The following is a 17,061-nucleotide window of genomic DNA, read 5'->3' on the forward strand; positions in this document are numbered from 1 at the left end:
CATTATGAAAACATGACCGTTTATTCATACATTTTTCGATCAAAATACTGTAGCTCCCACGACAAGGTGAGAGGAATGAAGGACCGAGGCTCTCTTTGCTGACTTCCAACCCAAACCAAATACTTTCTAGTTTCATTTAGGGAGAAAGCATCCACCGGAGAACAAAGGATGTAGCGCCACCTAGTGGATGAATGTTCCTATTTATCTCAAAAGGCTTTTCGCTTGTGCAAAGAGCACTGTAATGAAAAGAGAAACTACTCTGCACAAATCACTACAAAGCGAGCAAGCCCAGCAAGGAGCGGATACTCTGTTCAAGAAGCTGGCTCAGCTGTATTTCTCTTCGGTCATGACCTCCTGTGAGTTGTCTGTGCCGCCGCCCGTCCTGGAGGAACACAGGACAGGACACGCCCAGCTAAGAACCCTGTTACCCGCCATCTCTGCGCACCGAATCTTGAAGCACAGAGAAGGCCACTGCAGGAATCTCCAAGAAGGATTAAGCTTGTACAACAGAAATGCTAATTCTGCTTAACTACGCGGACCAGCTAGGCTTCATTGAATAAGACACCCCTTTTATTGTCTGCACACTCTCCTGAAAAAGCCAGAGGGCAAGTGAAGAAAAGGAACACAAGACAGTGAAGTAATTTGACTAGGTTCCTTTAGTGACAAGGAGATCAAAATGACAGATTTTGCCAGGCTTAATCTGACTCTTCACCCAGAGCCATCAAGAAAGGGGGTATTGCCTCTGGCACAGGCCCCAGGGGTTGTCCAGATTGTTCAGGGAAAATTTCAACTTCCTGCTATTTCGTGATCTGCTCCAAATAGATAAAATTCCAATCTGTTGCAAGCCACCCACAGCAGCAGCATTTTCCAAAGTGTCGGAAATATTTGCTGTATGGCAATGGGGTTCTACATTTATTCAAGCTTAGAAGACATTGGATTAAAAAACAAACAACAACAAAGTCTACTGATTGAATCCAGAGCCTTCTTCACCTTTACCTGATAAATCTCCAAATGAAAGGTATGTCCCCTCCACTCCGTCAGGTATCCAGCCAAGGACTCTTTCCTTCTTTTTCTGGCAGAGCACCCAGTAGATTGGGACACACACAGAAAACCCTAACCTAAAGTGGGCCTATCACACCCCCAGCTTTCTTAGAGCACAGCTTAAAGTGAGGCAACCAAACAGGCTGTTGGGGTCAGTGTGGTGACTTTGGTAACGAGTATTTAAGATAGTCCAACAAATATGTCTTGGAGAAAAGCTAAATATCCATTGCCATTTTCCAATTTAATTACAAGTAGTTTCTCTTTATTTGGCTTCCCAGGTGGCACAGTGGTAAAGAAGCTGCCTGCCAAAGCAGCAGACACAGGAGATGCAAGTTTGATCCCTGAGTCAGGAAGATCCCCTGGAGAAGGAAATGGCAACCCACTCCAGTATTCTTGCCTGGAAAATCTCCTGATTAGCCAGTTCCATCAACCCTGGGAAATGAGATCTCTATCCAACCTTTGTAGACAAGTTAGAACAGTCTCTTTTTCCATCTCTGCCTCAGCACACATCTTTAAGTCTGAGTGTACTGCCTGCCCTCTGCCCCTCTCCAGATTTCTGGAAGCCACTCCTATCCGCAGAGTCCAATTCTTCCCATTAGCAATTAGGATGCACTTTGTGGTGGACAGAGGTTCTGGGAATTCATGGAGACCAAGTCACAGTCTCTGGTCTCCAGGAGCCTAGATTCTTATCTCTGGGCTTGCTCTTGTCTGCTCAGCCATGGCTTTATTCTCTGGTTCTAAAGACTGAGGATCATTAGCTGATTTGCCTGCCCCCTGCAGCAGCACCCAAGGGGTCCTGCACAGCTCTGCCCTGGATCTTCCTGTGGTTTCCCAGCATACCTGCAGCAGTCACCTTCGCCCCTACTCTTCACTGATCGGACTGAGGCCCATGTTGAAGCTGCTCTTGGAGATTTTTGCTTGTGTTTTGCATCCCATCACCATGCTCTCTCCTCGAAATCGCAAAGACTGTTTTTTATTGTTTTTCCACTTTTTGTAAAAATAAGTACCAGAGAGAGAGACAGAGAAATGGAGGCCCCAGGAACCCGCATGCTATCAATGTTCTCTTCAGTTCTGGAAAGCCAGGAGACAAAGAAGCTGTCACCCAGTCACTTCAAACACTCTGAACAGGCTGGCAGAGCTGTAGGACCATCCTAACTATAGCCCAAGGCAGTGGCCTCACAGCCTTTCCAGGCTCAGCTCAGCCAGTCACCAGCCAATGGGGAGGTCCTCCCCTGGAGACCCCCTTTCAGTATCAGATTATTATGTTTATCCTTGCAGCACTCTTTCTTCCCACCTAGCACCCAGACAGGATTTCCTTTTATCACCCTAATTTGACACAAAAGTGCCTCTCTTCCCAAATTACATGCAGGAGAGACAGAAAGAAATTCTATTCTTCCTTTCCTTTCTTCTGAGCAGCATTGTCCATTTTCCCTGGTCTCAGACGACTAAGTTGTTAATGCAATCTCGGGCTTGTGCAGAAACAGAACTGCCATTTATAACCTCACTTCTGAGAAATGGCCATGCCTAGGGCACAGACTCAGGCACCCAGGGAGAGAGGCCTATTCCATGATTGAAGGCATAAGTGCACGGGTCACCCTGCTTTCTGATATATAAACTTTCAAAATGGAAGTTTATGAGTTGGGGACTTCTTTCATTTAGGCATTGACAGAATGATCCTCTAAAGCCATTGAAGATAAAAGATTGGGGTCTGTTGAAAAATAAACCTTGCTATACAAGACTGCAAATGTGAGATGGGGGCAGGAGAGGCAAACTACAATTCCCAGGAGATAGGTGGCAGAAAGCCCAGTTCAGAGGGTGCAGAAGCTGACATCTGACATCCTGAGTAACTACCACCTCCCATCTTGCCCTTAATAAGGCTTGGTCCTTCCTCTATGTCTGGATAATAAGAAGTGCCAGTTTCACACTTTGCTTTGAAAGGATGGTGACTCCTGCCTTAGATCTGGGGGCGGGGGCGGGGGGGGGACAGAATCTCCAGTCTAAATTCCGGGAAAATTAGATATTTACACCTCAGGTTTTTTTTTTTTTTCTTTCCTACCATTTATGGGGACAGAGATAAAACACCATTCAGTGAATGTCAAGAGTCCGTTGGTTTTAAGAACAAATACTAAATTATTTAACATGATCATAAGGTCCTGTATGACCCCCTACTTCTTGCTGGCCTCCCAAACCTTGGTGATATCACTGACCATGCATACTTGGCTGATCCTCTTTCAGACCCTCCCAGGTGCCTGGTACTTCCTCCCGTAAGGTCTTTACACAACTGTACTCTCTGCTTAGAATTCACTTATCCCTTCAAATATTGTCCATAGCTCCCCTCACCCAATGAAAACCTCCTCGTCCATCAGTACTCAGCTCAAATGTCTCTTCCTCATCAGCTCCTTCCCCAGTCTTTAGTTGGGTTCTCCCACCCCACCCTTGCTGAGTACTTTCATAGCCCTCTTTGCTTCCTAGTGCTTTTCAAAATGAAAAGTGAGCAACTGCTTGGATAATTGGCTGATTAGGCCTGTCTCCCCCCGCTCTACTAGCAGAAAGAATTGCAGATAGAGGCAGCCAAATTGTGATATGAAGGAAGGCACTACAGGGCTTTGAAACAAATCTGAAAGAAACCTCCCTTAGGTCACAGCTTCTGCAGAGAGGCAATATCTCATAGAATCAAGGACACAAACGCTAGAGTCAGACTGCCTGGATCGTCATCTCAGCTCTGCCACTTGTCAGGTCTGTGACCTGGGGAAATTTGCATAACCTCTCTGTCAGATTCCTTCTTTGTAAAACTGAACTATTTGCACTCTGTGACCTCCGAGCTCTGCTATTTGCTCTTAGTTTGGGGTTTATTTTTGAGCTTTCAGCCAGACAGTAGGTATCTGAGGCCCTGTAAACTTGTGCTTCTTATGGACCGGACAGGGTTCTCTGTTCATGGTTTGGGTTGTGGGATTTCGTTTCATGCCTTTAAATTAAGTATAGGGGAGCACTGTGCTTTCAATGACCATTCAATGCTCTATATAAAGCTTATGGCTATGGACTGAGTTCCTTGACAATGTTTTGGAATATAAGTTCTAGTTTCATTGTCAAAGTTATGACCACAACATAATTTTCACCGAGCAGAGATTATGGATTTTTGTGTAAAAAATTATTTACAAATTATTTTGGAGTCATGATTGAAGCTCATTATTATATTTCCAAATTGGCTGTCTCCTGCACAATCTGATAAGAGGGCAACCTCACAATGTGGGGTGTCTTTCTTACTGCCCATTGCTGGTCTTTTCTGCACTTTAAAAACAAATAAACATGCATAAATATATAAAATGAAATGCAACAAGCTATGTGGTTGAATCACTAGAAAAGCAGGGAGACTGTATGGAGGCTTTCTCTGGGTGCTCAGCCCAGATGTTTTAAATCAACCACCATAGGATCAATGAGGGTATGACACCATCTCATCTTCCCCTTGACTGTAAGGAATAAATTGGCCATGTGACGATTCAGGATGGCCCTGGGTCTCAGGCATCCTCAGTCCATAAATTCTTCAAGCCTGCCTCCCTTTACACTTGACGCATACCTTTCCAGCTGCTCAGAGGCTCCAGAGAAGGCAGGAGCAAAGACTGGGCATGTATTTGCTAATCAAAATTGGCTTCAGTCTGAGTTTGGCACTTGAATTATGTCTCCTCCAATGAATGATTCCACCTGATATGACTGCAAATAACATTTGATTATGTTTGTTTTTAGTTTTCTACCTTAGAGTTTAAATGATTTTCCTTACATTTCATCCCCAAGTTCATGAGATAATTTATGACCTGATATCTACAAAGTGACTCCATTTACTATTATTATAACCATGTCATTCCTCCAAAGCTTCACTCTGGAATATTATGACAAAACAGCAAGAACATAATTTTAACACCCATAAAAATTATTACCATGCAGCTGTGCAAGTATTTCTTTCCTGTACCGAGGTCCACAATCAATTCTATTTGTGCACACGACACAAAGAGAGTAATAATTTAACACCCCTTGATGTTTTTTTTTCCTCCTTTTCCTGAAATCTATTCAGGAGGTAGTAAAAGGCCTCCAAAACCTAAGCTTTGTGCCAAATATCTGCAACAGTCCTCCTGCACAAACTCGAACGGAATAATTAAGAAGCTGCTTAAGTAACCATTTGCCACAAACCAGATTGAGGGATTTGAAATATGTACAAATATTTTTAAATAACCCCCCAAAGGGGAAATTCGTACTAATAAGTGAGGGCTGAGGCAGTGCCTGCTGCCAGTTCTGCGTCCTGGGAGTACATATGAGTAAATATAAACAGGTTCCAACATTTTTTATCTTCCCTAAGGTATCTGAAGGAAAGGCTCTGATTTTAACAGCTACAAATCTGGGGCAGAGCTTTTTCTAATAAGATTTCATAATCTTCACAGCACAATACTCTCTATGTGAGAGCAATCCCACAACTCGTAATTCCCCAGCAGTTAGTGTGCCAGGGTGAAGTTCTGAGTCTCAGATAACATTACGGCTGTGGTTTATGCCCTGATTGATAACATAGTCGATGGAAGCAACCTGTCCCAGAGAAAGGATCCAAAAAGCTTTGCATAGTGTTTACGATACAGATAACCTCCCGGCTGACATCCATGGAGGAAAGCCTTTGATGGATGAAAGAGGCTCGGAGATCCTGTGCACCCAGATAGCGCTGGTGAGTTTCTCGTATATCACTCTTTAGACAATTATAGCACTTTAGTCATTTTATTTAGTCACAAACGCTTAACTGATTTTTATAACAATATGTTTTGCAGAGAGTATTTGATAAATATAATGAAATCATTTTATGCTAGATCCCAGGGGACAGGCCAGGGAAAATGCTGTTAAAAGACAGTATTTCTTTGTTATGCATCATATTAGGTCTGTACTGTTACTGGAGCCTGAGTCTGAATGTTTGAGAGCCTCCATCACCAATACATCCTCTACCTAATTCCTTGCTGCTTAAAAGGTGATGAGTTGACCCCAGCATCAGCATTACCAGAGAGCTTGTTAGAAATGCAGAATCTCAGGTCCCATCCCACACTTACTGAAGCAGAAACTGAACACACGCACTGGTCTATAACATCTTAGAGCAAGCTGCAGCCCCAGATTGGAGCCAGTAAAAAATAGAAGGGAAAAGGGTGTGGACACCAAGTAACCAGGTTTTTTCACGTCCCCCCACCCAGCATCCTTTCCATGGGAGTTTGGCATTGACTAGCAGTTCTAAACTGCAACTGAAATGGCTCCAGTGGGCCGTGGATTACATGTAAAGTAGTAAACACATGAGAGCGTTATGCAAAAAAGGAAGAGAAGGCACTTCTAGAGAACCTGATAAAAGAATGTCCATGGTTTAGACTGAAACTTCTTATGCTGCTTCAGGGCAGTTGAATGAGTGTGGAGTGTGCAGAGCGAATGCTACATCCTCTGAAATCTATCAGTTTCTCAGGTGCCTTACCTGCACTCACAACTTTGATCTACCCTGATTCATTTCATTCCAAATAGGTTTCACTAGTCTCCTAGAGAATAGACAACTAAAAGAATGAGTTATGGTACACAAAAGGCTAATGGGGCATCCTTAAAGCAAAGAGAAACAACAAAAAAGGGAAAAAAATATTATTTAGACTCTAACTTCTGATGCACTTGTGAAGTTTCTGGTTATAGAGAATTCAAGATCAGATGCCATGTGCACCCTCTTTAGAGATTAATCATGACTTGGAGAGGCTCTTAGCTGATTGAAATGAACATTAAGTTTTTGAACTGCCAAAGGGACTCCTTTAGACAACTTGAAAAGATCAATAACCAGTGTAAATAGCATACTGACTACCTGCCTCTCCTAAAAACTGAGGTGAAGTGGCATGTGCAGAATGCTGGAGTTCAAATTGGCCAGCACCATGAAACCAGATGCTTCCAGAAAGCTTCCCAAAAGAAAGATGGCTTTACTGAAGAAAGAGTCTTTAACCTCCATGTGGCAGGTTTCTGAAACAGAAATTATTAGATTTTTCTGTTATTGGCTAAAGGGATGATTCAACTAGATTGTTTCCTTGAAATAGCGAGAGAGCCCCAAACTTATCAGCTTTCATGTTTTGCAGGAAATAAAAAATAATAGAACCAGATTATTTCGTTTTTGAAGTCCTTGGGTCAATCAAGAACAGCTCTGGGGTTCTATCACTATTTTGCATTCTACCAGGCCAGCTGGAGGCCAAGCTGGATACAGCAGAGTGCTTTCGTAAATGGATAGAAATGTCTAACATGAATGATAGGGCTCAAATCTTTTCAAAGCTATTATATTAACATACCAAAGATCCTTCAGCCAAACAAGGTCACAGGGCCATAAGCAAAAACCCCAAAGAAATATTGTTTGTTGTCTTTTGTCTTTTCCTCTAGCATTGTTTTACTTGATGAAATTGAATAACAACATCTACAATAAAGCTTTATGATGTTTACGCTTTACAAAGCACTGCCACATATTCTTTTATTTAATACTGAGAGCATCCCTGTGAGAAATATGTTAACATCCCTGTGTTATAGATGAACAAACACAATTCCCAAAGCTCTGCCCAGCATCTCATGGGTAACAGGTGAAAGAGCTGCTTTGTTTCTTTAAAAGAATGAGGTCAACACTATACTTAATTAAGAAGGAGATATGTCAACAGTCTCTCCCTAATCCCACCAGGAGAAATTAAAATTTTACAGAAAAGTATAGAAAGGCAAGCAATAAACAAAGAATTCAAGCCTTTGTGCAGGGTCATTTCCTAGAGTAATATCATTGCAAAGAGTTTTATTCCCTTATATTAAAATGCAACGTCTTGCTCTACACTGTCAAGCCCTTTTCATCACCCAGAATCCAAAATTAAGTCCTTCCTCCTCCTTGAAGCCTTCCTTGCATACAAGCCAAAAGTGAATATTGTTACCCTCAAATTAAGATGGTAGGGTTATTGATTACACATGAATCGTGATACCCTGCCTATGTGATGACTGCTCATGTCCATGGCTAGCCCGACTATTTGATACATGGGCTCTAGAGTGCAGGAACTGTTATCATATGAGTGGAATAACACAGCCTCCTGTAGACCCCATGGACCCTGGAATCAGCTGTGTCTAGATCCAGATTTCTGCATCTCCCCTTCACAACCATGGAATATTCCTCCCTTCTACCTCTTTCAGACTGCTTAATATCATAATGTCTCTCATTTTCACTAAAGCACTTCTGAGTATCACCATGAAAATATGTATGTCAGTGCCAAATCATTTGTTTCAATTCGAGGCATGGGCTGCTACCATGGAATGCAAAAGTAGGAAGTCAAGAGATACCTGGAGTAACAGGCAAATTTGGCCTTGGAGTACAGAATGAAGCAGGGCAAAACTAACAGTTTTGCCAAGACAACACACTGATCATATCAAACACCCTCATCTAACAACACAAGAGAAGACTCTACACTACACATGGACATCACCAGATGATCAATACCGAAATCAGATGCTAACAATGTTCAGTCAGCATTCTAACCCAGCCAGCACGTTCTAGGCATGGCACCTGCATTTCCTCTTCCTATTAAGTTCTTCAGCAGCAGCAGACCTCTGGCTAGTTTACATTTTAATCTTGTACCATTATCTAATGAAAGAATCTAAATGTTTGACATAGGAATGTAGGCTTAGGTCACTTTGCTTCATTTTCTTATCATGCCCACAGTAGTAGATATAATGGTCATCTGAGTTAAATTCACCCATTCAATCCATTTCAGATCACTGATTCCTAAAATGTGGATGTTCACTCTTCCATCTCCTATTTGACCACTTCCAATTTACCTTGATTCATGGACCTAATATTACAAGTTCCTATGCACTATTGTTCTTTACAGCATCAGACTTCACTTCCAACACCAGTCACATCACATGGAGTAGCCCTCACAGTCAACGAAGAATCTGAAATGCAGTACTTGGATGCAATCTCAAAAATGACAGAATGATCTCTGTTCATTTCCAAGGCAAACCATTCAAAATCACAGTAATTCAAGTCTAGGCCCCAACCAGTAATGCTGAAGAAGCTGAAGTGGAATGGTTCTATGAAGACCTATAAGACCTTCTAGAACTAACAACCAAAAAAGATGTCCTTTTCATTGTAGGGGACTGGAAAGCAAAAGTAGGAAGTCAAGAGATACTTGGAGTAACAGGCAAATTTGGCCTTGGAGTACAGAATGAAGCAGGGCAAAGGCTAACAGAATTTTGCCAAGAGAACACATTGGTCATAGCAAACACCTTCATCTAACAACACAAGAGAAGACTCTACACATGGACATCACCAGATGGTCAATACTGAAATCAGATTTATTATATTCTTTGCAGCCAAAGATGAAGAAGCTCTATACAGTCAGCAAAAACAAGACCGGGAGCAGACTGTGGCTCAGATCATGAACTCCTTATTGCAGAATTCAGACTTAAATAGAGGAAAGTAGGGAATACCACTAGAACATTCAAGTATGACCTAAATCAAATCCCTTACAGTGGAAGTGACAAATAAATTCAAGGGATTAGATCTGATAGACAGAGTGCCTTAAGTACTATGGACGGAGGTTTGTGACATTGTACAGGAGGCAGGGATCAAGAAAATCCCCGAGAAAAAGAAATGCAAAAAGTCAAAATGGGTGTCTGCAGAGGCATTACAAATAGCTGAGAAAAGAAGAGAGGCTAAAGGCAAAGGAACAAAGGAAAGATATACCTGTTTGAATGCAAAGTTCCAAAGAATAGCAAGGGGATAAGAAAGCCTTCCTCAGTGATCAGTGCAAAGAAATAGAGGAAAACAACAGAATGGGGAAAACTAGAGATATATTCAAGAAAATTAGAGATACCAAGGGAATATTTCGTGCAAAGATGGGCACAATAAAGGACAGAAATGGTATGGACCTAACAGAAGCAGAAGATATTAAGAAGAGGTGGCAACTATACACAGAAGAACTGTACAAAAAAGATCTTCATGACTCAGATAACCACAGTGGTGTGATCACTCACCTAGAGTCAGACATCCTAGAATGCCAAGTCAAGTGAGCCATAGGAAACATGACTGTAAACAAAGCTAGTGGAGGTGATGGAATTCCAGTTGAGCTATTTCAAATCCTAAAAGATGATTCTGTGAAAGTGTTGCACTCAATCTGCCAGCAAGTTTGGAAAGCTTAGCAGTGGCCACAGAACTGGAAACAGTCAGTTTTCATTCCAATCCCAAAGAAAGGCAATGCCAAAGAATGTTCAAACTACTGCACAATTGCACTCATCTCACATGCTAGCAAAGTAATGCTCAAAATTCTCCAAGCCAGGCTTCAACAGTACATGATCTGTGAACTTCCAGATGTTCAAGCTGGATTTAGAAAAGGCAGAGGAACCAGAGTTCAAATTGCAAACATCAAAAAATCAAGAGAGTTCCAGAAAAACATCTACTCCTGCTTTATTGACTATGCCAAAGCCATTGACTGTGTGGATCACAACAAACTGTGGAAAATTCTTCAAGAGATGGGAATACCAGACCACCTTACCTGCCTCCTGAGAAATCTGTATGCAGGTCAAGAAGTAACAGTTAGAACAGGACATGGAACAACAAACCGGTTCCAATTTGGAAAAGGAGTATGTCAAGGCTGTTTATTATCACCCTGGTTGTTTAACTTATATGCAGAGTACATCATGCGAAATGCCGGGCTGGATGAAGCACGAGCTAGAATCAAGATTGCTTGGATAAATATCAATAACCTCAGATATGCAGATTACACCACCTTTATGGCAGAAAATGAAGAGGAACTAAAGAGCCTCTTGATGAAAGTGAAAGAGGCGAGTGAAAAAATTGGCTTAAAACACAACATTCAATAAACAAAGATCATGGCGCCCGGTCTCATCACTTCATGGCAAATAGATGGGAAACAATGGAAACAATGACAGACTATTTTGGGGGGCTTCAAAATCACTGCAGCTGGTGACTATAGCCATGTAATTAAAAGACACTTGCTCCTTGAAAGAAAAGCTATGACCAACCTAGTCAGCATATTTAAAAGCAGAGATATTACTTTGCCAGCAAAGGTCCATCTAGTCAAAGCTGTGGTTTTACTCGTAGTCGTGTATGAAAGAAAGCTGAGCACTGAAGAATTGAACTGTGGTATTGGAAAAGACACTTGAGAGTCCCTTGGACTGCAAGAAGATCAAACCAGTCAATCCTAAAGGAATTCATTCCTGAATATTCATTGGAAGGACTGATGCTGAAGCTGAATCTCCAATACTTTGGTCACCTTATGCAAAGAACTGACTCATTTAAAAAGACCCTGATGCTGGAATAGATTGAGGCAGGAGGAGAAGGGGATGACAGAGGATGAGATGGTTGGATGGCATCACCAACTCAGTGGACATGAGTTTGAATAAGCTCTGGGAGTTGGTGATGGGCAGGGAAGCCTGGCGTGCTGCAGTCCATGGGAGAGCAAATAGTCAGACATGACTGAGCAACTGAACTGAACTGAAACAACTGATATATTAGGTTTAAACAATTGGCAGCTCATTCAGTAGAGTTCATTCACTCTCTTTCTATTACGTGACTATCTCATACCTTCTCATCCATCCCCCAGTTTCCAATATCTTCTCTCTCATGACTCTCAGCTGATGAACTTCTCCCCCGTCCTCTAAGAAAGTGGAAGCATCACAAACCAACTCCTGCCCACACGATCACCACATATACTGTCCCAGTTGCATCTGAACACCTGGAATCTAGTTTCCATCTTGTTACTTTGGTGATGGGTCCATGCTCCTGTCTATCACCAGCCTTTTACGTTTTTTCCAGATCACATCCCCTCTCGTCTATACAATCATATCACTGCACCATCACATTTCTCTCTCCTAATCATCAGGATTTTTCCCCCTTATAGGATCGTTCCCATCAACAATGTGCCAAAATTCCCCATGCTATAGCTTGGATTCCAATTAATAATAATTTTTAAAAACCCTTCCTAGATTCCACATCCAACTCCAGCTACAGCTCCATTCTATGACCTCATCTACAACAAAAATACTTGAAAGAATTATCTACATTAATGTGTCTAACACCTTATCTCCTCACCTAGAGGCCATTCAATCAGCCTTTTATTACCAGCAAATGGCTCTCCTCAAGGTCTTCTACAGTGTCCTCAATGCTAATTAATGTCAGCCTAATTCTCAAGGATTAGAATTATCCAGAACATGTAATACAGTTGAGCATTTTCCATTTCTTTGCAGTTTATTGAGATATAGGGACAATAAAAATCATATATATTTATTGTGTACGAGGTGATATTTGGATACACTCACCATAGTCAAACTAATCAATGTAGCCATCACTTTGCACAGCTGCTTTTGGGGTGGGGGACAGGAGGACCAGCTAGGATCTACTCTTTTAGCACATTTCTAGTATACAAGTCAGTATTAATAACTATAGTTACTGTATGTGTATGTGTGTTTAGTCACTCAGTCATGTCCGAGTCTTTGCGACCTCGTGGACTGTTGCCCACCAGGCTCCCCTGTCCATGGGATTCTCCAGGCGAGAATACTGGAGGGGTAGCTACTCCCCTCTTCAAGGGATCTTCCCAATCCAGGAATCAAACCCGGGTCTCCTGCAGTACAAGCAGATTCTTTCTTTACCATCTGAGCCACCAGGGAAGCCCCATAGTCACTATACTGTACATTAGATCTCCAGAACGTATTCACCCTGCACAAGTGAAACTGTGTGCTTTTTGACCATTTCCCCATTTCCCCCACTTCCCAGCCCATGGCATATACCATCCTACTCTCTCTTTCTAAAGGGTTCAGCTTCACTTGGCCATTCTTAGGATGTTTATTCACTTAGTTTGAGTCACCACACATTTAAAACTGTCCTTCTGCATCACTGGCCATTCTTTTCCCAGATTCAAGGCCGATTCTTCCTCTTTTTCGACCTATACATGTTAGAATGGCCCAGATTCAAGCCTACCATCTCCCCTACCATCACTCCCTCCCTGGGAGACCTGATCCTATTCCCTCCTGTCAAATAGACATTGATATGCTGAGAACCTCCCAAACTTGTATCTCCAGTGAGAACTTCTCCCTTGAATCTAGGCCCACTTCTTCCATCTGACTTGACATCTTCTCTTAGCTGCCTAGTAAGCGTCTCAAGTTTAGCATGCATAGCAGTCCAGCTCCTCATCCTCTCACCTATCCTTATGGCAGAGGAGCAACTCCATTTTCACAACTGCACAGGCCAAAGGATCTTGAAGTCATCCTTGCCATTTCTTCTTCTCCCACACCCTATATCCAATCCATCAACCAGTCTTTGGACTTTTACTTCAGAATTCTGCTTTTCGTGATCTGAACCACTATCATCCTATTATTAACTGTACCCTAGGTTATCCTAAAATCTTTTGACTGATTTCTCTGCTAACTTCCTGGCCTCTGTAGAATCATTTCTCTACACCAGAGGCAAGGTGACATTTTTAAAAGCTAAATCCAAACTTGGCATGCCTCTGTTCAGAAAGCCAAAATTCTCAGTGTCCCATGAGGCCCTAGAATTGACCTTATCATCTCTTTACCCAGTTTTCTTAAACTCGTCTCCCCTCCTTCCCCTCTCTCATGTTGCACTGACCTTCTTCTGTTCTGCAAGCCCAACCCACTCTTCCCTCAGTACCTTGTGGCAGATCATCTCTCTGTCTGGGAATGTCTTCTCCCAGATTTCCCCACCGTTTTCCTCCTCGGGGTGTCAGTGATGATCACTTTATTCATCACATGACCATGGAGGCCTTCATTAATTCTCCTGTATAAAAACTTTTCCACATTCTGCAGCCCTCTTTCCTTGTTTCTCCGAACCCTTCATTATCATCTGACCTGAGTTATACTTACTTACTTATGATTTCTCCTTGGAATGAAAGTTATGACCAACCTAGACAGAATATTAAAAAGCAGAGACAGTACTTTGTCAACAAAGGTCCGTCTAGGCAAGGCTATGGTTTTCCCAGTAGTCATGTATGGATGTGAGAGTTGGACTATAAAGAAAGTTGAGAGCAGAAGAATTGATGCTTTTGAACTGTGGTGTTGGAGAAGACTTTTGAGTGTCCCTTGGACTGCAAGAAAATCCAACCAGTCCATCCTAAAGGAGATCAGTCTTGGGTGTTCATTGGAAGGACTGATGCTGAGGCTGAATCTCCAATACTTTGGCCACCTGATGTGAAGAACTGACTCACTGGAAAAAAGACCCTGATGTTGGGAAAGATTGAAGGCAGGAGGAGAAGGAGATGACAGAGGATGAGATAGTTGGATAGCATCACTAACTCAATGGACATGAGTTTGAGTAAACTCCAGGAGTTGGTGATGGACAGGGAGGCCTGGCATGCTACAGTCTGTGGGGTCACAAAGAATCAGACACAACTGAGCAACTGAACTGAACTGAACTAACTTGTGGTTTCTTTTTCTCCTCATTAGAATATGAACCTCATGGGGCTTCTTCACCATAGCACTGATACGTAGTATGTGCTCAATAAATGTTTACTGAATGAATGAATAGCAACTTCTGTGAACACCTAGAAGGAAGAAGAGATTTATGTTTATCACTGTGTATTTATGATGTGTATGCCATCAGCAATGAACCACCATAGATGTTAGTCCAGACTAAATTGCTTAGCCATAAAAGACCTCCTTTTACCCACTTAACAGTTATTGAGGATGAGGATGATATAATGATTTTTAAGGCAAACAGAGAACAACACAATACACTGAACAACACATGGAGGAAATGATTTTTTTATTCTTCAGATACTCTGTAATAGTTACTTGGCTCAAAAATGGTGAAACTAAAATTTTGGACCCTAAAATATAGCTGTCCAATATGACAGCATCTTTTTTATATCGTTCCTAACAGAAAATACAATGCTTACAAAGAACAGTTACTATCCCCTCTGTTCTGGCTCCTGTTTGACTGTTTCCTGTTGTTAGAGCCCATTGTGAGAAACAATACAAAATTTCATCATCAGCTATTAACCAATAGTTATTTCACTCAAGATTTACTGGTTCACAACCCTTTTCTAGCCATTTTATGTCTAGAAATATTTGCTTCATTTTCATAAAGTCTTATTAGCAAATTCTTCAGCATCCCAAGTAACCATAACGATTAAACACATAATAATTGTAAATTGAAAATCTACATATGGGATTAGCTCAATTACTCATTTTGTGAATAATCAAGTCCCCAAAGAAACTCACATTCCATTGCTGTGTTATTTATTCTGGAATTGTAAATACAGCAACACTTGATGTATGTGGGCTACACCAATTTGGAATTCGAAGAAATTCAAACAAGGTGAGCAACGAAGGTTATCTTTGATTAGGATGTTCTTCTTAATAAGGTTGAATAAATTAATTTCATAGCAAAATATAAAGGGGAAAAATACTTGAGAATAAACACTCTTGCAGAACTCTTCAAAATAGGAATAAGACTTCTGTTTTGCTTTGGTTTTTTAAGGTAAAAAGTGCTTAAATATTCATTCAGTTACTTCAATTTCACTTAGTAAAGTTCTAACCTAATAGCAGAATCAACTTTGATACAATGGTTCCCTCAACTCTTTGATTTTATTATTTTAGGCTATAAATTCTTCTACTCGGCACTAATCCTGTAGCCTACACTGAGTTATATTTATTATCTTAGTTGTAGTAGCAGCTTAGAAGTAATAAACTAAATCTGAAGCACCATTAAATAAATACTGAAACTCAATATGCTTGCTATTTTAGACTTGTTTTTCCCCATGTAGTCTGAGTTAGTAATGTTTTAGTACATAAGAATACTCTATGTGGTGAAACCTTTTAAGGATCACCAACATTTTCTGAATAAGACAATTTAGGTGCAATTTACCTTTGATGAAATTGTTTTCAATTTAAAGCAAATATATTTTAGTGAATTTTATTTTTTGTCTTTGAGACATCAAATTGTTTTCTCAGTTAACTTTGCTAATACAAAATTAATTACATTGTCTACCTGCATAAAAATTGCAAATTTTATATTCCACTATAAGAATCATTAGCTATATATATGAAATCAATACTAAGGTTGAGTTCAATTGGGTTCAAAAGACTTTCAAAACTGGTAACTAAATTGGAAGACACAGCTTTAAGCTTCTTGTGCCAAAAAAATGCAAAATATATTTCTCCTTATTGACACTGAATATTTATTAACTCACTATTTATTGGCTTGCTTGTTATTTTCATTACTTGAAATGCCTTAAGGAACCATCAGACCCACAAATCAGATAATTCGGGCACAAATCATATGAATTAAAACTATCTCAGCAGACACCATGTTGGTATGTGGGAAAAAAATTATATTTTGCACCTGATGGTCTGCAAACTAGCAGTTTGCCTTCCAGAAGGGGAGGGAATTTCAGTGACAAGGGTCTTCTGAAACCGTCTGTGCCTGCTTCCCTGAGATTCAAAAATGGCCTTGTACATTCTCTCCGAGCCTCAAGGCTTGAAAGTCATCCAAAAGCTGGGGACCAATCTAAAGTAGATTGGCTTATACCCAAATTTAATGAAACTTCCTTAGAGGAAACTGATTTCCCTCATTATCCTTTATGTAGATAATATGTGGAATTAATTCTCCTTCACTAAGTTATCATTACGTTGAGCAGACAAACACAGATATAATATTATTAAAAGTAATGGAACGAGTTCATCCACTGTTAACTTTAATAGTTTGTATCTTCTCAAGTGTCCCAGAGAAATGCCTCTGTTTCATTGCTTTAGCAGATTAAAGGTCAGGGCTAAGGTTACCACATTTCATGCTCACTAAAGAAAGATCTGTACTCTCTCAGGCCTTAATCCCTTGGAGCTTTGAATGAAGCTGGCCTAAGAGCAAACATAACCTTTCTAAAGACTTCTTTCCAACTGTAGTGGTAACAGACACAGAATTGTATTTCTATATATTTATTTTGCAAAGTAATTCCAAAATATTTTTTTATAATGAAATTATAAAGAGAC

At 40.9% G+C, this 17,061-nt stretch overlaps 1 long non-coding RNA gene across 1 annotated transcript in view; it reads left to right on the forward strand.

Annotated features, from left to right (window-relative positions):
• Positions 1-238: 238 nt before the first annotated feature.
• LOC145520958 (uncharacterized) overlaps positions 239-17,061 on the forward strand; it is a 32,765-nt gene continuing 15,942 nt past the window's right edge. The window contains exons 1-2 of the long non-coding RNA XR_014064950.1: positions 239-1,018; positions 5,597-5,743. This is a non-coding gene — a long non-coding RNA (uncharacterized LOC145520958). The remainder of the gene's footprint in view (positions 1,019-5,596; positions 5,744-17,061) is intronic.

Source organism: Giraffa tippelskirchi, chromosome 9 (assembly GCF_054371585.1).
Source record: "Giraffa tippelskirchi isolate mGirTip1 chromosome 9, T2T-mGirTip1v1.2.pri, whole genome shotgun sequence".
NCBI classification, from domain to species: domain Eukaryota; kingdom Metazoa; phylum Chordata; class Mammalia; order Artiodactyla; family Giraffidae; genus Giraffa; species Giraffa tippelskirchi.